The following is a 24,733-nucleotide window of genomic DNA, read 5'->3' on the forward strand; positions in this document are numbered from 1 at the left end:
AGTTCCTGCTTTTTATTCTGTTTTTTTCTCCTAATTTCCACACTTTTCTCTTTCAAATATTAGCATTTGTTCTCTTTTAAATAATCAAAAGCAGTAAGTGTATATATCCTGTCCCAAATAGAGATGTCTTGTGCCCAAACTGTTGTAAATAGACTTTGAGTCACTTCCTGCTTTGGAAAAGAGTCTAGTCTCCATCTCAGAGACATGAGTATAAGACATGCTGGATATCACTCGAGAACCATGAGTTGGTCCAGTACAAAGCATCATCTGCATCATTACCTGGAGCATCATTCCTTGCACTCCCGAAACTATGCCCCATGGACAGCTACTTTTCCCATCAGAGATATTAATGTGACCTTGTCTTGGAGTACGTCACTCTAGTCACAAAGGAGTTGCATTAGGGAGAGGTGCAGAAAGTCATCCAATGCTCTTGTGTTCTGTATGCTTGAGACAATCAGAATGCCTGTGTAAGTGTTGATTTTCACAGTTTTAGGAAGGCAGCAGACAGAGGGCAAGGGTAAGAGTAGCATGTGTTCTTCTATTTATCAATGACAATTTGCTTCCATTATTATTAAAATCCAAGGAATAACTGAATCCTTTCATGAAAATCTTTGAAGTAAATATGCAATATTTTAAACATACCTTACCTGTCCAAACCCAAGTACGCCTTCAGAGGAAAGAGTTTAAATCTCTTATAAAGGTATATCTGGATAGATTAACAGCACTGGGTAATGATTGCTATGAGCTCTAAAGTATGTATATTTGTGTATAGGTGAACAAAAGGCTATTTCAAAAGATATGAAGCTACTTTTAAAATTATTTTTGTTTTGGTTTTTATTAAATTTTGATATCTTAAATATTTATACTAAGAACACAATACACAAAGCAATAAGGAGGAAATGAGCAATGTTTGCATGAAAGTAAGAAGTCCCAAAGCTAAAACTTTTTAATATTCAAAGAACACACTGACTACTTATGCATATATATAATGTATGCAGATACCACATACAATGTTTATACTGTATAAAAATGAGCATTAATAAACCAATCTTTGTTAGTAGACTGTCAGATGGAGAGAACCAGGTGAACATCTATTGACTTTTGGCAGAAGAGAAATAACTTTGTTTAATGAGTTTATCATGTGTTAATGATGCCTGTCTGTATTTAAGGCCATAGTATCAATGCCCAGGACCTACTTCCCTGGCCCCACATATTAAACCACATCACATCCTTTCACAGAGAGCATTTTTTTAAAAAAGCTAATTACTGTAGTATACACAATGTTGCCCAGTAGCCATAAAACTCATGTTATAGACATTTTGGATATCTGTCTGGCTTGTTTCTTGCCAACCTCATAGTTTTCTAATTCTATCCTTCTAAGCTGTTCTCAGCTGAGAAACAGAAAATGTAAGCACAAAATAATATTCTTACACCAAGAAAAATGACACCCTGCTCATCTGAAAATACCCTGGCCTGGTTCTGGTCACCAAAGTCTAAGTCTTTCTATTTTCTGTGAAATTCTTAGATCTCAGCCAAGTTCAGGGGATTTTTCTTTTTTAGTCTGAACTGAAGACTAAGTTTTCTCATATGTAGAAGTGAAATTAAGCCACATTGGCTCCATAGAAATAAAAACAGTAATTAAATCCATTTTATTTTAATCTACAGTATTTGCATTTCACAAGAATCTAGTAACTGCCACTAGGTACCATGCCATGTGCTAAGGACCAATGGTGAGTGAGAAGCATGGCATCACTGCCTCATTCAAGCTCACCCTCTAGTGAGGGAGCCAAAAATGTCACATTCACAATCCCAATTATTTTTTCTCACTAATGTCTTATGTCTTCAAAGACTCTACCACCCATTCTTATTAAAAGGATCAGACTATTTGAGCATCAATCCAAATGCACTGTGGACAGTTATCATATGATCTTGATTCAGACAAACATACACACACAAAAATGATCCCATTCCTATTTCTATTGCTTCCCTGACAGCATCAGAGCCAAGGGCACTTCAGCTGACTCTTTGCTTCTTATAAATGTCAAGTACAAGTCAAGTCTACACACCAATTGAGTAGTTCGTATTTAGAAAAGACTGGAGGTGGCAATAAGGGCTTTGTAGATAGATAGACAGATAAACAGATGATTGTAGATAGAGAGATAGATAGGTAGGTAGATAGGTAGATAGATAGATAGATAGATAGATAGATAGATAGATAGATAGATAGATAGGTAGGTAGGTAGATAGATAGATAGATAGATAGATAGATAGATAGATAGATAGACAGATAGATAGATAGATAGATAGGATGGGTGATGTTGCTCTGTATGCTGTGAATGTGTTGCTCTGATTGGTTGAGAAATAAAATGCTGATTGGCCAGTAGCCAGGCAGGAAGTATAGGCAGGATAAACAGACAAGGAGAATTCTGGGAAGAGGAAGACTGAGTCGGGAGACGCAAGCTGCCACTAAAGGAATAACATATCAGCAGATCAGTAAGCTATGGCCATGTGGCAATTTATAGATTTATAGAAATGGGTTAATTTAAGATATAAGAGCTAGCTAGCAAGAACTTTGCCATGGCCATAGTTTAAAAATAATATGAGCCTGTGTGTGTTTACTTGGGTCTGAGTGGCTATGGGACTGGTGGGTGAGAGAGATTTGTCCTGACTGCAGGCCAGGTGAGACACAGGAAAACTTTCAACTACATAGATAGGTTGATAGACAGATAGATAGATAGATAGATAGATAGATAGATAGATAGATAGATAGATGAAATCATTACTTTCTCATGAATTATTTTTGCACTAAAAAGGAATTTCTTTCAACTCAGTCCACTTTTATACAAGAAAAACTCTTACCTGGAATATTTTCTTTTTTAATTGTGTGTGAGCGTGTGTGTGTGTGTGTGTGTGTGTGTGAACACACTTGTGCCATGCAAGGTGCATGGTAATACTCACAATGAGGTCAGAGGAAAACTTGTGGGAGCTTGCCCTTTCCCTCACCATTTAGGCCCTGAAAGATCAAACTGGGGTCATCGGGCTTAGCAGCAGATACCTTTACTACTGAGCCACCTCACCAGCACCCATATGGGATTCTTAATCACCTCGAGGGCCAGAGATTTCTTTGAGAATCAAATAAAGGCATCAAGCCCAGGCCTGGGAGGAAAAGAAGTCTTAGAGGCAGGAATAAATGTCAACTCCAAATGGTGCAAAGACCCATGGTTATGAAGCTCATGGACCAAGTTTAGCCACTCAGTACCAGATTAAAAACACTGCATTTTGCAAAGTATGTCTAACAAAAATTGGCACTGCCATTGGTTGTGGGAAGGGAAAGCATATTTCTGTAGTTAAAATGCCTGGACAATGCTGGATTTTTAATGTATGGTGGAAAATACGTCAATGCGTACCACACCTTCCTAAAACGATATGTGCAAGAAAGTACCCTAACAGCTCTATACAGCAAAGCTCTCACTACACCTACTCTTGAATTACCCCTTCTGATGGTGTTCTCAAGAGCCACTGAGAACCACTCCTCACATGCCTATTAGGCTGCTGCACCCATCAGTAAAGAGGATCATTTACGATGAGAGAAAGTCAGTCAACAGAGACACTATTAATAGCATCGTGTGTGTGTGTGTGTGTGTGTGTGTGTGTGTGTGTGTGTGTGTGCATATATATGTACGTATATGTATATATATTATAAATTTGATTAGCTCTGAATCATACATAAAGCCACAGAGAAATAACCATCATTATTGTCAACCACAGCCTATCAGACTATGACATCTGGGATGGGTAAGCTAGATATTTGGGGACACAGTCATTTCCTATTGCAGAGCTAGTTATAATTTTATATATATAATTATACATATTTATTTATTTTTTTTTATAAAGAACCAAGTAAAAATGGAGCAATCCTCCTCACCAACATCTCTCCCTCTTCTTTGCCACAATGTAGCTCCTTCATCTCGGAACAAAATGGATGACATAACTAGTGGCCGAGACATTTAGTGGCAAACCTATGGCCTTTTTAAATGAAGTCATAACAACTTGTATGAGAACAAAATTCATAATACTGACAGATGATTCCAACGTGGGTGGATTCCACCTTTGCCTGCCTATGCTAGAGCCAACAAGAAGAAATTGGAAAATTCTGTTTCTTCTACTGTTTTCTCTTCTTGGCAACTTTCTCTCCTGTTCACCATGGATAAGCGAGCTTGTTCCCATGCTCAGAATTCTCCAATCGCTTCCACTGAGCTTAGAATGGAGCCCTTAATTCCATCTACCAGTCCCATGTGATGTGATCTGTCTCTCACCTCTCCTCTCAATCACTCTTCCTCATTCATCTTCTTGTCATTTCTTGAACTACTTCCTACCCCTGTGTCTTTTCACCTGTCACCCTCAATGCCTAGAGTACCATTCGTTGACTCTTAAGTAGCCCAACTTCTTCTTATCTGAGTTAGTAAGAGATGCATCTTCTGCTCTAAGACACCCTGCTTTCCTTTCCCTCACTATTGTACATTATGCTATTAGGTTATTTTCCCCTAAAATGTCTGTTTTTATCTGAAATTAAGTAATTAGTTACTATTAACATCAGTTGTTCGAGCTAGTTGTCTCTCTCCCATAAATGATGTCTTTGTGAACTGCTGTACTTCATAAAGTATGGACCCTTCCTTAGTGGCTGTGATCAACCTATATATATATCTATCACTTATCTGAAGTAACTTATCAGCTCATTTATATCTCTCTGTATAAACACAAGGTAAACATATATAAAGCACCTCTTTGGGTATAAAAATAATAGTAATGATAGAGGAAAGTAAGGCAATACTTATTAGATTTGCAGAGTCTTTGTAGTTTTCAAAGAGCAGACCTGTTTTCTCTCTAGTTGAGCCTGAATAAACCCTGTGTCAGGAATTCATGTCTGTCATCTGGCCTGAATCTCATTTGTGAAATTACAACCAATTGATAGTCTCCATTAATAAGAAAATTGTGGTTGATATATTGTGCACCCCAATAAACTTATCTGGGGGTCAGAGAACAGAACAGACATAATATTAAACATAGAGGTTAGGCAGTGGTAGCACACGCCTTTAATCCTAGCATTCCAGAGGCAGAGATCTGCCTGGATCTCTGTGAGTTCAAAGCCACAATGGAAACAGCCAGGCGTAGTAACAAGAGACTTTAATCCCAGGAAGTGATGGCAGGAAGCAGAAAGGTATTTAAGGCATGGGGAGGAGGAACTAGAGCCTGGTTAAGCTTTTAGGCTTTTGAGCAACAATTCAGCTGAGATTCATTCTGGATGAGGACTCAGAGGCTTCCAGTCTGAGGAAAGAGGAGCAGCTGAGGAATTGGCAAGGTGAGATGGCTGTAGCTTGTTCTGCTTCTCTGATCTTCCAGCATTCACCCCAATACCTGGCTCCAGGTTTGTTTTTATTAATAAAACTTTTTGAGATTCATGCTACAGAAAATAGCCATGTCTTGAAGTGGCCCTTTTCTTTTTTTAAGACTTCTGATTTTTTTAAATTCCCTAAAAGATGAGATAATTTCTATCCACTGGTCCCTTTTAATATTTAAATACTAATCTCTCCTACATACAGTGGTTGTGGGGTTTGTGAAGACTATTTCCCTAATGTCTCTTTTCTCTGAGGTAACATTCCTTTCAACTATTCTTCATACACCATTGTTTCAATGGCGTGTTTCCATTCTCACCAGGGAATAATCCTAATTTATATCACTTCTTTTCTTGCCTGCTTAGCAGACATATCCCAGAACTGAACCACTTACTAAAAGTAACTGGGTCATTACAAAACAAACAAGTCTTTCAAACCCATGTTCATGATGTCAAAGAACAATATAAAAACATCAACAAGGCATATCAAAATAGCTAGGCAATGAGCATACAATGAGCAGGGGGAAAAAGAATCTGGAAAATGCTGGCTTCTATTTGCCAACCACCTACAATCCCAAATGATTTATAGACTCTATTTGATGGTTTTTCAACTAAATCCATACACAATCTCTACCCAAAATTTTAGAGGCAGAAAGTCTATTTAGTATCCTCTATACATATCTTACTAGGTATGACAAATTTAAGTAAGAAAATGGCCATTTCTTAGGGTTCTAGGTAGTATTCTTGGCACATATAAACAACATGCTCTATGGGCACTGTCCAAGAGAGAAACTGGCTGATGGATAGGAGGAACTGTTAATGGTCACAAGTGAGATACTGGCAAAACAAAGAAGACATCCCAATGTGGTTGCCACCAAAGCACCTTGCCTTTCTCTAGAGCAGCCATTAAGAGAGAATGTAAGCATTGTAAACTATAGGATAAACTCTATCAGCTTTTCTACACTAAACATGTAGAAACTGACTCTCCAGAAGTTGATTCAAGGAGCCCACATCACACAATGGGAAATAGAGAGTGGCCATGGGTGCCCTAATTCCAGGGCAAGAGATTTGCAGCCAGATGATAGTTTCGATAAACAATACTACCATTTGCCTTAGGGGTTTGTTGTTGCTTGTGTTTTACATTAAAAGTAGTCTATGGAAAGTAAAGGACCAGAATGATTATCTTAACGTACTTTTTAAAATCATTTCTTTTATGTAGCGTGTAAGAATGCGTTTTTTAGCCGGGCGGTGGTGGCGCACGCCTTTAATCCCAGCACTCGGGAGACAGAGGCAGGCGGATCTCTGTGAGTTCGAGGCCAGCCTGGTCTACAGCGCGAGATCCAGGAAAGGCGCAAAGCTACACAGAGAAACCCTGTCTCGAAAAACCCAAAAAAAAAAAAAAAAAAAAAAAAAAAAGAATGCGTTTTTTAGGTTGACATTCTTAGGCATGGAAATAATGGAGATGATTTGTATGAGACTGAGGGGCAGAGACTCCTTATACATTCTTTGTGTAGGCTTGAGGATGAGAGAAATAGTCTCCTCCAGGGAAGAGCACACCAACTGATTGTCCAATACCAAGTTATCAGCCCTGAAAACATGCATACAGGTAACAGTATACAGACTGAGCAGGTTATATTTAGGAATATATATGTTTGTGTATATATGTATATATATATATATATATATATATATATATATCCTCAATATATACATATAATAATAACAAATGGAAAAGGAAGCCATAAATTTGAAAGAGAGCAAGGAGGCATACATGGGAGGGTTTGGCAGGAGATTAGGAAAGGGAGAAATTATGTAACTACATTATAATCTCAAAAATAAAAGAAAAATTTTAAAAATACTTGTATCAAAGTCTTTGCCAAGTCCAAGTCTTATCCTACTAAGTTGTGAAATGTCTCTACAAACTGTTTACAGTGAAGCGCTGAGTCACTGTCATTATTACATTGTTCCAACACAGGGTACCACCACAGCAATTGAGGAATTCAAACAGTAGCTGTGCTTTCTCTAATTTTTATCTCAAATAGAAGATCCAGGTTGTCAATCTTCTATGCTCCTCTGTTGATGTGATGTGCAGGTTTAGGCTCAGCTCTTTGCGGTCTCATCCCTCCTCTTTGATCAGATGAACAACTGTCAGTCTGAGAAGCCTCCATCATGAGATTAAACAGTGCAGTGGGTTCCAGAGCATCCCAAGTTTCCTACAAGCTGCTGTGTCTTCGGGTCTCATGACTGCTAAAAAAAAAAAAAAAAAAAAAAAAAAAAAAAAAAAAAAAAAAAAATAGCAATAACCATGTTACAGTCATGAGAATTACAGCCATTCGGAGAATAACTCATCGTGTGGGGGAAAGTGAAATTATTCTGTACTTCAGTTCCCATTTCCTTTGCAAAGTACTTGAAAAATGAAGGTGTGCCAAGTGGGGCCCTGGCCAAGCCTTCTCTCCTCCACAGCTCACCTCTCCTCAGCTAAAATACGGACGTCATGGCAGTGCTGCCATTTCCACGGCCCCGTGTTAGGTGGCTAACAGAGACAACCAGCAATTATTTAGTGAGGAGAGATAGTTAGTGCCAACAGCAGAGAAGGTCAAGATTACCGGGAAGCTCAGCTGTACGTAGTGACACAGCCCTTGCTTTCTAATTGTGCCAACTGTCTGTAGCCACCTAGTCACTTCAGTGGGACGTGCATTAGGTGATGTCTGTCTCTCCTCCGATGGCATGGCAGCTTATGCTTTATTAATAATGCATTATTCTAACCAGTAAAACTGAAAAGGCATGTGGATAAGACCATTCGCCCCTGCGTCATTGGCTCATGGCCTCCTGAAGGACTTAAATAAAGGAGCAATGGAGAAGGAGACACTTAGAGGTCTAAATGGGTGAGCATTCGGAGACAGAGCAGATTACTAATCGGCACTAATTCCCATCAATTATATACAACTCAGGTAGACTCTAAACATAAACTAGTGTCACAGGTACCTGGTTATGCATATTCCTATCTCATAGTAAATTAATGATGGATGTATGTAAAAGATTTGCATGCTCCTAAGTAGTGTTCATTACTTAAACAGCATTAATCTGGTAATAGCAAACTCCTCAGTGTCTCTGTTTACACAGCCATATGAACTGTGTGTGTGGGTGTGTTGGCTACACGAGTAATCACATTAGAATGAGTAGGAGAAATGGAAAAATATGGTTATTTCAACAATAAGGGTAGCTTGGTATTTTCACCCACACAGTCATTTTAATGTTTTGTAAATCTAGGATGTTTCCATTCTCATCCTTAAGTGAACTTTACTCTGTTTTAGAATCAAAACTGAGTCTACTTTTCTGTTGACAAAGTAAGATTGAAAAGGAAAGTGGCTACTCCCTTAGACCCTTCCAACCAAGGTCCCTGAAAGTTCTGAGTTGTGTGAGAAGGACAGAAAACATGAATAACACAAATAATGGAGCCAGGAATGGTAGTTGTGATTATAATCTCACTACTAGGGAGGTTGAAGCAGGAGGATTAAGTTTGAGGCCAGATGGGGTTACATAATGAGTTCTCAGGCAGCCTGAGCTATATAGCCAGATCCTCCTTTATTAAATAAATATTTTATTAAATAAATAAAATAAAAGTAATAAAAAAAGAATCAGCAGACACTGCCTAGCAAGCAAACACCCAGAAGCTTTTTGACATGTTAAGGCATCTGATCCTGTTAGGAAGGACAGATTTTTCTGCTGAGGATGTGAGGAACATTGCCAGATAATTATTGCTTGGTTGTAACAGATGCTTTTTAGATCACGTTATTTTTTTCCTTAGTATGGCATTCCTTCTTCTAAATGTATGGAGTTACAGGTAATTCATTCTGGCACAGTGGGAAAAATTAGGAAATAAAAGAAGCAATTTTGCATTTGCTCTGTATTGGAGTATCGGGTCTATTGTGCAGGTAATCAACTTTCCTGCGAGTTAAGTGTTCTATTTTTCAGGAAGGGTGAACTCTTCTGTCAGCAGATGTCAAGCAAAGCCATTTCTTAAGTGGGCTCTTTGCAGAAGTGGTTTGCTTCCCATTAAGGTGGAGTTAAAGCTACAGTGGCCTGCAGGACACGACAAACAGAGCACTGATGGATTGAGTTGTAGAGTTTATAAAACTACATCTGTCATGGAAGCTACTGGGACTTTATTTTCTTATGGAACAGAGCAGGTTTAAATGTTGGTTATCTCACTTATCATGTTTTAAAAAATGAATATAAATGAGAATTACAGTAACATACCTATAATATTTCCACTAATACACTAATTTTGTGTTTCTGCAATCTTTTAAGTGCCCCCCCCTCTAAAGAGTAATACCAGGATTTTTGCTATGTCTCTCTGGACTCTGTAAGATTAGAAGAAGAAAAAGTAGTCTACTTTTAAAAAGAAATTATTCTTCTCTCGTACATCACATAAGGACTGCAATTTCTCCTCCCTCCAGTATTCCCATTCCCCCCAATCTCCACCTCTCCCCCAACCCCATCCACTCCTCCTCCATTTCCCTTCAGGGATTATCAACCGCACAAGGCATGGCAAGTTGCAATAAGACTAGGAGATTTCCAAAAAACATGGCTATAAACTTGGAGATCGCCAAGTGCAAAGGGAACCATTGAGGCAGGAAACAGAATAGGGACTGATGAAGACCCTCCTTCTCTACCTCACATAATCCACTTCTGGCCTCATCAGTGCTTGCACAGCACCTGAGACAGAGCAAGAATGCAATAAGTGGTAGAATTATAATGTTTCCAATTCTAGGTACAAAAGCTGATAATGACCGTCTTTCTTTGCTCATTAGGGATAGTACTGAGAAAATAATGTGCTATTTCTATACATGTCCTATTTAAAAAAAAAAAACTTATTTCATTAGAGCCACACTAAGAAACACATACTCAATATGTTCCATGAGCATCTTTCCCACTGACATAAATGGTCAAAATCTTGCCTTTCCTTTCAACAATTTAACATAATTAATATTTAATTTATAATGACTTTGAAATGTTCGTAAGTTTGTTTTCCATTCCTTAGGAGACAAGAGAAAGGGTTAATCATTTTTTGTCTGTTTGTATTTTGTTTTGTTTTGTTTTGTGGTCCCTGGCAATTTTGTGGTCTTTTGAAAAGCTATCAAGTTTTTCTGAGTCTGTATGATATTGTGTGTTTATTTTTAAGTCACATGTGTAGTCACAAAAAGTAGAAACTGGCAATGTCAATCTTGTCTATTTTGGACGTTCCAAACAACTGAGCAGTACTTGCTTAAAGTATAGGCATAGAAACCAAGTGTGCTTAAGGTATTGGTGTGGAAACAAAACTTGCTTCTACCTGAGACTGAACAGGAACAGAACACTGGCACTGGGTTGGGGATGCAGATGCCAAGCGAGGTCCTTGTTCTGGAGAGGTGTTTCCAATAGGCTACTCCTATGGTTTTTGTATTACTTCCTCCCCTCGACCCAAATCCTTTCTTATCCCTCTAACAATGACCAAAAATTACAGTGCCATTTAGGGAGCAGAACCCAAGAGAGTCCACAACCTCTCCAAGCAAAGAGAACAAAACTCAGCCTACACCCCATGTCTGATTCACAGCTCTGTTCATGATTACCCGACAAGCCACTTACCCCCACCATGCTCCAGTTTCTTTTGTGACCCAGAAACACAATAATATGCGAAGCTACCTTGTGGAATTGTTTTGAGCAGTAATTATCCTGTGTGGACATGTGTGTATCGAAATGAATGTATTAAAAAGCCCTTTCGCTTCATAGGGTACTCTAGCAATATTTAAAGATAAAGCTGGAAAAATGGAATAAGCTTGCGGCAGTAATGGGACTGCTCTCTACGTGAGGCTGCTAGCATTAAACAGCATGAGGTGCAGTTGGCTTTCCAGGTCTCTACCCCTGGGCTCTGCCACTGACTTGCTATGTCACTTCCACTTCAAATTCTGTCTGCACGTTCGTCCTGAAAGCAATTTCTAGTGATGAACTCCTTTGTAGGCTATAGCGAGGGAAGTAAAGGAAAAATAAATAAATAAAATCCGAGAGATTTAATAAGTATAATGAAAAAAAAGAAAACAAATAACAGACAGGATCCAACTCTCAAACACACACTTGTTATTTCTCTTCGTATAAATGCAAATTCATCTCAACAGAAAGCACTCCTGGAACGCTCTGATTTAGGGCATTTGCCTAGTGAAAGACAGACTTTTTTTTCTGATATTAGTCAACCAAGTGAGAAAACAGGAGGTTTTAGGGAATGCCCATAACTTTGCCTTGAATTATGTGTGTGTGGCTTCTGTAATTTAAATGGCTGGGGTTATCTGTGGGTAATGACAGGGAGACTTTGGCCATAAACCTTCCAAGTAATGATGACTGCCTGAGCCCCTCTCCTAACAAATATTTTTAAACTGTTTTCCTTGACTCTCTGCCAATAAAACGAATGGAAACGCTTTCAATTCTCTCTCTCTCTTTCTTGGTCATAGCTTCAGAGCCCTAATGCCGCTCCATTCCCTTCAGCTGCAGATACTGGTGGCTGGAGTCAAGGGCCAGGCCCCAGAAAAGTCTCACAGAAGGGACATACATAGGGCCAAATTGGACCCTCCGATTCACACCGTGTGTCTCTGAGAAGTGTGGTAAGTGTCCATGGTACTGACAGTGCCGCAGCCAAGATGGTAAAACAGAGCCAACTGCCACTCATTGTACCCGGAAGCTGCATCCTGATGCCAAGTGTGCTACAAGGCATATCGCTAAGGCATCGGGATCCCGAGTGCTATGCATTTTAATTGCACACGGTGCAATTAAAATTTAGGTGTAAAGAAGTTAACATTCTCCTCATGTTTCCAGGTCACTGCGCTTCTGCATTCTTTGACAAAACCACTTAGCAAGGGCAAGTTGCGATATGAAAACAAACAAACAAACAAAAAGGTACATTTGAGACTTGCTTCCCAGCTAAGGAGGGTACCAGTCCCTCAGTACAGTTGTGAAGAGTGTTCCTGTCGTTCTGCAATTAAGACATCCTGCAAGATCACAAACCACTGTAGAGAAAGGTTCCTGAAGGAAAACTGAGTCCAGGGAATTAGAAATGTTCATAAGGAGAACAAAATCTGGGGCAAGAAGATGGATCAGTGGGTTAAGCACTTGCCACATAAAAAATGACGACCTGAGTTCAAAGCCCAAGATCCTACATAAAGCCAGCTGAGATTGTCCATGTCTGTAATCCCAGCACAGTTTACAGGGAGACGAAAAACAGAGATAGGAGAATTCCCAGAAGGACGTGGGCCAGCTGTCCTGCTAGGCACAATGGCAACCAGCAAAAAAAAAAAAAAAACCCTGTCTCAAACAAGCTGGGAGGCGAAGACCTGCAACTAAGATTGTCCTCTGACTTTCACCCATGGGCTGTGCTATGGAATAGACATCAGTCTATTTCAAACACTTACCTGATGTCATCTCCAGCATTAAGTTCAGCTCTGAATGGAGAACAATTTGTAAATAGGTGAGACAGACTAAAGAGGTATTTGTCTCCAGCTTGCCTGGCTCATGGAAACTCACAGAGTCTGACCCAACAACCAGGGAGCCTACATGGGACCGACCTAGGTCCTCTGCATATATGAGACAGCTGTAGAGCTTGGTCTATTTGTGGGACTCCTGTTAATGGGAGCAGAGGCTTTCCCTGGTGCTTTGACTGGCTCTTGGGAACCTATCCCTCAAGGGATATAGAAGGAACTGTATCCCTTTGGGCAAGGCTGGATTGCCTTGCCCAACTGAATGGGGGCAGGGGGCTTGGTCTCATGGCAGCTTGATAGGTCATGCTTTGCTGATGCACAGGAGAGGCCTGCTCCTTTCTGAGTGAATATAGAGGAGGGGGGAAAGGATGGGAGGCTGTGGTCTGAATGTAAAATAAATTAATTAAATTTAAAAAAGAGAGAGATGCTTGCCTCTTTCAAGAAGTAGTCACATAGTTTGTATCCTATTAATAAAAAAAGATAAAGAAATTTCAAACAACCCTTAGTTGGTTGCAGTGGTCTTTAGAAAGAAATTACCTATCTAGATTGGTAATTTATCTAGACTGTTAATGTAATCTAGATAACATCATCTCAGTATCTCAGGCTTTCAGTCTAAGCCTAAGCTTTGCCACTGGCAGACATGCTAAGTGTTACAATTTAAACAGTCTTTAATGTCCTATATTTGCACAAAAAAAGCTTTGCTTCTCCTAATGCTAGACTCAGCCATCTGTTATACTGTGAGATCATAAGGACTTTTTTTTTTGTCCACTCCCAGAGCCCCAGTACATATAGTAAATACTCAGGAAATACTGGATTATAGAATGAAGGATTTCATTTTTTCTTTCTTCAGATATATACTTATTGCATGCCTGCTGCAGATATTTCCTGGGATATAGCAGAAGTAAACATGTATGTGAATCATACTGAAGTTTCCAGCCCATGTTGGCATTTACTAAGAACATAAATATTACATGGGCTTTCCCTGAAGATTTAGACCAGCAGAAACTTTTGCATCCTCCATGGTCACAATGAATTGAGACGAGTTGCATGGCCTTGAAAACTTCCTGCATTTACATATTTATAGCCAGCAAACACTTTGTCCACTATGGGAAAGTGCCTTTCATAGTAGAACAAAAAATGTTACCATTCTCATGATTGGGTAAGTTCTAATTGCTTCTGGAGAGAGTTGTTTTGAAAAAGTATGTCTGCTTTCTTCACACCATGTGTCTTAGTCAATGATCTATTGCTATGAAGAAACACCATGACCGCAGCAACTCTTTTAAAGGAAAGCATTTAACTGGGGCTGGCTTGCAGCTTCAGAGGTTAGTCCATTATCGTCATGGTGGGGAGCATGGCAGTTGCAGGCAGACGTGGTGGTGAAGTTGAGAGTTTCACATCTGAATCAACAGGAAGCAAGAAAGATAATGCCACTGGGCCTCGCTTGAGCTTCTGAAACCCCAAAGCCCACCCCTAGCAACAAACTTCCTCCAACAAGGCCACATCTCCTAATCCTTATCAAGTAGCTCCACTCCCTAATAACAAAATATTCAAATATATGATCCTATGGGACCATTCCTATTCAAACCACCACACCATGTTTAAAACACTCACAAATGACTTCAGCACTTTTTGTTATGAAAGCCAACACCACCCTACCAAAAAAGTCCCACACACTCATCAGAGAGAGAGAGAGAGAGAGAGAGAGAGAGAGAGAGAGAGACTCTATCAGGATAGCATTTACTAAGCCTTCTAAATAGATTAGGACTCTTTCTTCCCAAACACTAACAAGTCCTTTTCTAGTCCTCCTGCCATGTTAGGTGCCCCTCTTAAAAATGCTTGACATTGCCAACCCATTTGTTTACTCATCCCTTCCTCCAAAGTCTATAAACCCTTAGAATGTCTATCCGAGTCTTCAGTTCCTTGGATTCCTAACATCCAACATAATGTCTTAATGACTTAATAAAAATAGTGGAATATACCACATATTCTTGTCCATTCACGTACTTGTAGACACTTGTCTGCCCCATCCTAGAGCTTTCATGAATCACTGCCTCACTTGCAACAACATGGGTGAATGTAGAGGCTGTAATTCCAGGAGTAAGCTAGGTACAGAGAAACAAAAACCTCCACAGGTTTTCACTTAAATGTGGAACCTATTACAATGGACCCCATAGAAGCAGAACGTAGAATGGTGGTTGCTGGATGGGGAATGGACAGGAAGATGTTGCTCAGAAGTTGAGGGCGAGGGAGATGAGTCAGAGGGCAATGTGTCTGCTATACAAGCATGAAGTCCTGAGTTCAGCGCCCACATAAAATCCAGGGTGTTATTTTGTACCTGCAACCCAGTGTGAGGAGAAGGTAAATAAGGGTGAATCTCAGGGACTACCTGAATAACTAATGGAGCTCAATCAGCGAACTATAGTGAGAAACGAAGATTCCTCAGGCCTCTCCATATGCATGTATGGTTGATTCATCCACACACATACATGAATGCACCACATACATACACACACATATACAAAGAAGGTATAAAACTGAATTTGGGAGAAACTCTGTGTATCAACTAGCTTCTTCTGTCATTCTTAAACCGTATACATATTGCATAACATCACTATCACTATCAGCTCCATATTTATATAAGACTGTAAATTGATAATTTTTAGAAAATGAAGGGAATAGAAAAAAAGTCCACGCTTTTTTACTTAATTATATACCCTCCTAAAAGAGTCTATATGAGTTTACTATCGAACTCATTAACTCAATTCATAAATCCAAAGTGACCAAAGACAAGCAAGCTGCTTCCAAATGGGCTAGCAGTGGCTGCTCTCGGTGGACTTCCCATGGGTAAAGTTTATAGAAGAATACTGAGTAAACAGGTATATCAACATGCATGTGCCTTACTCTCTGCTTGCTCCCTACCATTCCCAATAGTTTTCTTTCACTAGCATCTTCTTTGGTATATGTGTGTGTTGTGTTCCTGATACTACTTTTCATGCATGCCAACTAGGGCATGAGCTAATTAAGCTTGAACCAGACTGTAAGAAGATGAGGTAGATAATGTAACAAGCATATACCCCACTGTCTGCATGGCCATGATTACAACATAAGACATGGGGAAACACCCTTGAGTGGCTCTTTGTGAACTATTAATTCCCTTTCAAGCCTGGAAGCAGTTATTACTCTATAAAATTATCACTTTGATTAGACACATCCATAAACTACCTCCTGCATGTGTTGGTGAGTACAAATGGCTTCTATAAAAGGTGGAGAAACACTGGAATGTTCAGTCTATTTTATGCAGGTCAAACTGAGCCAATCCTTACAACAAAGACATGCTAAGAGAATAGCTTGAAGTGGCATAACTGAAGATTCCACTTGACAAGAATTCCGATGAAAGCAAAAATGTTTACACTGTACGAGTATTGCAATGTAGACTCAAATAAAAAAAATAAAAACCAGTTTTAGAGTTCATGTCTATTTAGTTTTAGAATAAACTAACATGTATATCAATTGGTATACATATTTACTATATGGCATGTGGAATGATAATTAATTTTATTTAAAGAATATTATCCTAATAGAATGTTTTCTCTGTCTTCTTCCAAAGACATTCTTAATATATGTTACAACCTCAATTTTGACAGTCTGTTTTGTTGACTTTTAAATTACTTAGGAGCTAGAAGTCCTTAAGTAGGTGAATCTGGGATTATTTCTGTCAAAAAAGTATCCACAGTTCTTCATATTGTTTGAGAGAGGAATTAGCTGCCTATGCCTTTTGCACAACTGACATTAAAACTTCCATTGGGGAAAAAGTCTCATAATTTCAAAACTGAGCACTTTTAAATTGTATCTATAGATCTTCCTTGCATGGATGAACAGCTGGCATTAAATCTTTCGGTTCTTGTTGCAAGGCCTCCTCACAGAATCAAGCAATGATATAATCAATTAAATTGTTAAGAAGGCAATGTGGTGATGCACTCCTTGGACGCCACACTGTGTGGATTGTTTGGGGACCACCTTGCTCAATTGAGAATGATAACAATGCTACCACCACAGAGATGTAAATCAACTCAGGGGTGACAAAGCATGACCCAGCAGGAACCTAGGGATAGTATGCATTCCCTACATTTGTCCATTCAATTGCAGACAAGTTTATAAAATTATTTTGATGCCCCTTTTCATTTATTTTTTTTTGCCTCAAAAATTGGCACAATCAAAATGCAAATGCAAAATAAATGCTGTGATTAATTTACTGCTAGTAAATGTGCTGCTGCGGGCTCAAATTCGTGTGTGTCCCTCGCACTAATTAGGAAACAAGGAATCCATGATGACCATGAGAGAGGCCTCTTAGTCATGACTCCCTGTGACTACTCCTTACTCTAAACCATCCGAGAACTTACAATTTCCACACGTAGTTTTGCTCTCTGTTCGTGAATGATGAAGCAACTTGACCTTGCACAGTAGACAAACCTAAGGAGAGCATTTTAGTTCATATTCGGTTTTTGGTTAATGTCTGTTGTTTTGGATAGGCAATGTCTAATTCCATGGCATAAACGTTTTTGTTGCTGGTATTGTAACAAAGATGCTAATGCTTCTGGAACTGACTGCTTTGGGTTTGTTTTTTTTTCTTCTTCTTCTTCTTTTAAAATACATTTCATAAGCATCTCTGATGTTGGAGGGGGGACCAATGTATGCTGCAGTCTAATTAAAATGGTTCAAGTCCCACCTCTACAATGAGAAAAAAAAATAACTGATTTGCATCTTGTATGTAGTTTTTACTGCTTCGTGGGCCTTGCTTGTCTTTCACTGTTACAATTCAAAAGATATCTTTCAGTAACATCAGAGAAGTTGGTTACAGAAATGACATTCCAGATTTAAGACTGACACCTTGAGATTCCTCCTCCCCCAGGAAATGAAATTGGGTAGCACCTCAGAAGTGTTGACTGTGGCTTGGTGAGGGCTGTGTACAAGAATAGCAATAATAATCTCTGCTGTTTCTTGAATAGAATCTACTTGCTAAGAATATCAAACAAAGCCTTTTGTGTTTCAAATCTTGGCTTTCTTAAATGTGCAAAAGGAGAGACTAGGTTATGCCATGGAAACTGTGTTTAAGAGATGTCAGGGATAGCCCAGTTAGTAAAGGGTTTACCGTGGAAGCACAATAACCTTAGTTACCATACCTCTCACCACTGAAAAACCAATGTTGTGCATGTCTGTTATTCTAGCCCTGCAAATGCAAAAATAGGCAGATCCCTGGAGTTCACTGGCCAGCCCGACTAGCCAAATTGATGAGTTCCCAGTTAAGTGAGAAACCCCATCTCAACAAAGGTGGAAAGAATGGGAAAAATAACCCCTAGCCTCCAAATACATGCACACACACATACACATATCTACATACACCATACATATACACAGAAAAAAATAACAATAAAAACACTTAACTTTGCTTGGGTGTCTACTAGAATCTTGATGGGCATTAAGTTCTAGTCTTCACAGTAGCCTGTGAAGCCAGCACTTTAACTTAGAAGCGAGGACACTGAAGCTATGAGCAATTAGGTAATATCAGTATTTAGCAAACTCTGGAAAAGATCCAGACCAAAACAACTGCCATGTCCTTACTGTGAACCATTGCTCTCTGAAATAAAAGTATCACCCTGGTGGTATTTTTTTTTTTCTGGAAACACGTTAGTTAGCTAATAATATTCAGAAAAGATGTGACCACAGGAGACAGGCTCTTTAGCTAGTAAAATTCATAATGTTTTGTTTACAATGGTTCCAGAAATACTTAGGTACCCAGTAGTTGGCTGCTGTGGAAGACTCCCTGGGCTGGGCTGGGGCACCACAGCCTCTATTTCCACCATCTTTTCCCAAGAGCAGTTGTTATATCATCATCCAGCATCTTCTTTTCATCCAGTTCCTCATTTTGTGTTTAGTGTTGGTGCCGCTCAAACAGGCAAATACAATCAGGGAAAAATAGGAGGTGGAGGGAGAAAGGGGGAGGGGAAGGTGGCACACAGAGGGGGGGAGGGGAAGGGGAGGGGAGGGGGTTTTGTGGCTTCTCCTTGTTTGTTTCTGAGTGGCATCTTGCTGTTTCCACCTCAGGCATAACCAGGCATATGTCGCTCTGCTGACCCAAGGGCTCCTGATCCTACCCCATGATGGTACTCCTGACCCTACCCCATGACAGTACTCCTGATCCTACCCCATGATGGTGCTCTGCCTCATTCTCCATTAGTATGCTTCTTGGTAGATAATAGAACAACATTTGTCAAATAAATCACTAGACAAACTTGAAATTGATAATGGAAATTATTATGTATATAATGTGACAATAGGAATAGCACTTCTGGGATAGGGTCATCTTTATTTTATACCCCTACTCTGCCATATATATGCTGGAACTTTCTAGACCATGGCTTTCCCATCTCCAAAGCTGGGACTGAGATAACAAACCTATGCCAAGCTCATCTCTGTGCGTGATACATTGCAAACAGGCAATAATGTTTTGGGGTTACTTACTTGGTGGTAAGCAGGTGATATTTTCCACACTAATAGCAGGGATTTTAACATGAGTCATTGAGACTGAGAAATTGCAGGTAGATTTTTGGTGGCATTTGAGTTCCGAGGAAGAGTAAGCACTGTTTATTCTTTTCCTGTGTCCCTGAGGTAGAAGTGTGGAATCTAATTCAGAATAATAATGAACAGCTACCAGAAGGGGAGTTCAGCTGCCGAAGAGCCGTGCGGTCATTTTATTTTTGCTCAGGTGGAAGAGGTCATTCATTATGGGAGAATGTTGGCTCCCCGAGTGAATGTAATGTCGTTGACAGTCTGCCTGGCTTTAATGGCATCCCCTCATTTCAGGTGGCTCTCAACCACTAGACTGTTAACACACTCCCTCCAGCTTGTCCTTGTGTGTGCCATGCAGTAAAATTTGGAGAAAACAAGCTGTGACCACTAGGGACTATTTGCATCTGATCATTTATACACAACCCACAAAGCTTCCAGGCAGCTTGGAGGATTACATAAATACCTCCCAAACCTACCAGGAGGGCAGAGCTTCCCAGGTGCCCTACACCAGCTGTTGTTCCTGTCTGGGGACCAGAATTACCAATTGCCTTTCTGTCTCCCACACTTACTGCATCAGTGAGCAATCATGGCTGCTGACGAGACTTTGCTGGTCCCAACACAGAGGTGGGAGCAAAGTTGAAGGGACTAGAAACTTCTCCTGCCTGGCTCCGACTGGCCCTGACGTTGTTCAGAGGTGTATATTTAGTGCATGATCCAGATCCTCCGTTCTTGAGTTGACAAGTCCAGTGGCACTTCTATAGCAGCTAGTGTCCCCTTGCCTCCATGCAGTGACGGGGGTGCCATAGACAGAGGAAAACTGCTTCAGACACTGGTCAACTCGAGTTCCCTGCATCTTATGACCCTGCCAGGGTGTCTCTCTTATGCCCTTTCTGATCTTTCACCCTTCATATTCCCTCTGCCTTTCCTACTGCAGGAATGGATTTATCCCAAGGGTGATTACAGCTAATGGCTGTACAATTTTCATACACTCTCATCCAAGACATATTTACATAAACTTTCCCATTACTAAAATGTGTGCATAATTTAGAACCCTTGTACCGACTCGAAGTTCATGTCTTCAGCAAACATTTATTACACACCCACCCTGTGCGAGACTCTCATTGTATTACAGTCATGTCTACTCTTTCCAAGTTTCTGATATTCCCATTGAAATCTAAATCCTGCTCATGGAAGGGCTAGCACCTGAAAAACAGTATCATTCATTCTGCCTGAGTACCATTCGGTAGCAACTCAATGAGACATCTCTTTTAGGCAATATGAAATGCCATCTTCTCGGTTAAAGAACTGGAAAAAATATCTCATAAAAAATAAAAATTGAAAAAAAAAACCTCTCCCATTCTGATTCACCCTCCCTTCCCATGATGTTGAAATACTTTTGATAGGCAGGCTCTCACCACTGTGCTTCCCAAACTGGCTTCCAACTCCTCTTTTCATTCTCCTGCCTCAGAGTTGTACAGGCAGAGGTCACCCATCCACCCCTCAGAAAATCTTTAAAGGTTGAGTGAAGATACAGCACCATTAAAATGTACTCAAGCCTCACTTTCAAGCTTTCCCACATGGAAGTCATTTTGAGCCTTCTGAATGTTCCGATGTTTACCTTTAAATACAGCTTAACCTCGTGAAACACAGATACAGTAACATCAATTTCATATGGCTATGATTCCACCAGATAGAAGACAGAGAGAAAAGCCCATTCCATTTCACAGCTCAAAAAGCAGACAGGTTAATCTAATCAAAGTCATCAGGTCTTTTGCTTCATATTTCACAACCAAGGTTGATTGAAACCTAACCAATAGATGAAATAGCCAACAAAAAAATACATTTCTGTTATCCACAGCATTTTCCAGAAAATCAAACTGTGTTCTATTTGCCTCCAGAAGAAGTAGTCATCTTCTGGTGGCATATTCTGACCAAAGAAAGGAAGGTGTGGAAAGACCTGAAGGAAGAAAATGAGGCGAGTTTCCACAGTCTCTAAATTGGCTGGAGTAAACAAAGGCATTCCAAATCACATCCTGCACCACTTCTCAAAGCCCAGCTGGTTTGGCTGACTCTGAAGTGCTAAGTGGTTTCTGCAGGACAGAAAGAATTTCTGGCTTCCAGCCAGATCTTCCCAGCGGCCTCACTTTCACGGTGCTGCTGGGTAAGGGAAAAATCTAAAGCATTCACACGGTATGCCCAGAGTGTGATGATGTGCCAGTATCATGACTGTTGAAGGAAAGAGGATCCCACAGAGCTTTGTGGGTGACAGAGATGATTCCTTGCTTATCATTTTACATTGGCACTCTCACAACCCTGTGGGGATGAACATGGAGGAATAATATTGCTCTCTCCACCTAAAATTGGAGAATGGAGATTGAGAAAGCCCATCTACTTAGTGAGTCACAGACAAAAACTAAGTCCCTGGCTTTGGCCGGTCTTCTACTCCTTGCTTGTCCAAGGATGCTGGGGATAGGAGTGACTGAAGGTGTGAAGAGCTTTGATGAGTCCCTAGCACTCTGAGTCATCTAGGTATGTGTTGGTATCCATTAGAGAGCCCCTGATGACTGATTTTTATATATATATATATATATATATATATATATATATATATATATATATATATATATATATATATATTAGCCAGAACCACATGCTGTGAAATCTAACTTGTAAAGCCTTTAAGAAAATGCTAGCTTGAATCCAGGGAGCTAGCAGGGATAATCTGCTGACCCACATAAGTCAACACCATCTCTCTGCGAACCTTCTATGGCCTAGGTGTCACTTAGCTTGGTAGTTTCTCAGGTGCATCCCCACACTGCTGGATGTCTTTCCCAGAACATTCCAGCTAAGAACAACTTTCAGACTCTGGAATCCATTCTCATAGGGTAGCGTTTTGAACCAAGAAGTGGTAGCCAACAAGTAATTGACTGATGGTAAACAAGGGCAAGTCTCATAACCTGAGTTTTAAATTTTTTGTCTATAATGGACATCGCTACTTTGTTTATTGGAATTTCACTGAGAAAAAGGACAAATGGTTAATGAACTAATCTCTCATTGACCTGGTGGCTCATGCGTTATTTTATGTTCTGTAACAATTCTATGATATTTGAATTGCCATTATCCTATTTTGAAGATACAAAGGCATGAAGCACAACACAGAGCTGTGAAACTCAAGGCTGTGCAATTAGAAGAAAAACTGAAATCTAAACCCAGGGTCCTAAATTAGCTACACTATGCTACATCCCTGTTATCCTGATTCTTTACAAGTTCAATACTACTGCCATTTCCTTCACACTAGCTCCTTTGGACAAAAAAATGTCTGAAATTCCCAGGAACTCCTTGCTAAATGAGTCTCCTAATGACTATAGGGTGTGCTGGCAAGTTTCCTGTCAACTTGACACAAGCTAGAGTTACCTGACAGCAATCCTGTAAGCAGCATTCTTCCTTGGGCTCTGCTTCAGTTCCTGCCTCTCTGATCCTGCCTCCCGGTTCCTGCCTTGTGTTCCTGTGTTCCCTAGGTGATAGAGTGTGACCAGAGAGTTGTGATCTAAATAAACCCTTTCCTCCCCATGCTGTTTTTGGTGATGATGTTTCATCACAGAAGTAGGAACTCCAAGACATATAGTTTCTATAACACATAGTACATGATGCATTTCAAAAGCTACAGGGTTGTAAAGACTAAGAGCGAAGTAGTGAGGTGGTCCAAATCAGCCTTGAAAGTTGCAAAAAAAAAAATTATAAAAAAAAATTTGTAAAAAAAAAAAAAAGTTGCTGCAAAAATTAAAAAGAAAAAAAAAATCTATTGGCCATTCCAGAAGCATGGGTGTGCCTCCTTCCTTAGAAAGCCGTTGCTATCGGTTATTCATCTTTAACTAATATATTTGGGAGCACACAATCAGCACTGAGTGAGCTGCCACAGAAAACAGAGAATAATAGTCAGCAATGCTTTTTGGATTCATGATAAGAAAATTTAAAACAAGCATCGCAGTAACTTAGAATCATTATCCATGGTGTGTTTTAAGTAAGACAACAATTTTGTTCGAGATACAAAAGAGATCTGTGACAGGGTCACTGGGTCCAAACAATGTGTGTGGTGTCTTACAGAGCACAGCTATTTCAAAACACCAAATAGTTGTGAAAACCTCCCAGCTGGAAGAACCCCTAGAAAAAGTGTTGATTTCTGTGGAAGAATAAAACTGGTTTTATCATATTCTGATGGTGTAGCTCGGTGGTAGAACACTCACCTACTACAAAGGAACCCTGGAATTCAATCCCTCATGCCAACAAACAGAATCCTTGTGGCACTTTATAAAGGCTACAGATTTCAACCAAACTGAACCTACATTTTAAAAATCCTGGTGTATTACGGCCTGGGAGATGAATCAGGGGTAAAGATGCTGTCAAAACTGACAACCTAAGTTCGATCCCCACAAGGTGAAAGAGAAAACTGATTCCTGAAAATCGTCCTTTGACCTCCACAGATACACTATAGTATACACACACACAAACACACCTGCAGTACACATACATACATACATACATACACAAATATACACACACGTATACACACACATACACACACATGAATACAAATACACACATACACAATAAAAGTTTTTTAAGCTTTCTGTATTAGGAAAATTGGAAAAAATTATGAATAAGTACTGAGTCATAAAAAGAACTATCTACAATATCTCCTTACAATACAACTTGAGGAAATGCCTAAATTTTTTCATAGCCATCCTATAAAAGGAAAGGAAATGCATGAACTAACATCTTGACCATCAACTGACTCTAATTTTGTACACTGGCTGGGTGGAAATGTGAACAAAACTCAAGGCTCCTCAGCATTTCTAGAAAATATTCTAAATCTCAGCACCCAGTAGGCTGAGGCAGGAGGATATCCAAGATTAGTGTTGTCTAAACATTGAGTTCATGTTTAGTGTAGGCTACATAACAAGACCCTATCTCAAAAAGCAATAACAACAACAATAACAATAATAGTAATAATAATAATAATTATTATTATTATTATTATTATTATTATTATATCTGCTGTTGCCCCCTCTCATCTCCGTTCACGAGCTTCTGGATTTGATTTAGGGTCACATGTGCAAGCAGTAACACAGCAAGGGTAGGAGGACTTAGGAGTACTCTACTTTAGCCTGGGAGATGGATTCCTCTTTAAAAATAGTCTAGGGCCACCAAGATGGGTCAGGCAGTAAATGGCTAGAAGACCAGAGTTCACTCCCTGAACCCACGGAAAGGT

At 39.8% G+C, this 24,733-nt stretch overlaps 1 protein-coding gene across 6 annotated transcripts in view; it reads left to right on the plus strand.

Annotated features, from left to right (window-relative positions):
- Positions 1-24,733, plus strand: part of Vwc2l (von Willebrand factor C domain containing 2 like) — a 161,811-nt gene that overhangs the window by 106,341 nt on the left and 30,737 nt on the right. The window contains exon 5 of one of the 6 annotated variants that reach the window (XR_008220863.1): positions 11,878-12,027. The exons of the other annotated variants lie outside the window; for them this stretch is intronic. The gene's annotated coding sequence lies outside the window, so the exon portion shown is untranslated. The remainder of the gene's footprint in view (positions 1-11,877; positions 12,028-24,733) is intronic. 6 annotated transcript variants of the gene reach the window in all.

The sequence above is a fragment of the Peromyscus californicus genome, unplaced genomic scaffold, assembly GCF_007827085.1.
Source record: "Peromyscus californicus insignis strain IS unplaced genomic scaffold, ASM782708v3 Scaffold_21__1_contigs__length_65335640, whole genome shotgun sequence".
Lineage (NCBI taxonomy): Eukaryota > Metazoa > Chordata > Mammalia > Rodentia > Cricetidae > Peromyscus > Peromyscus californicus.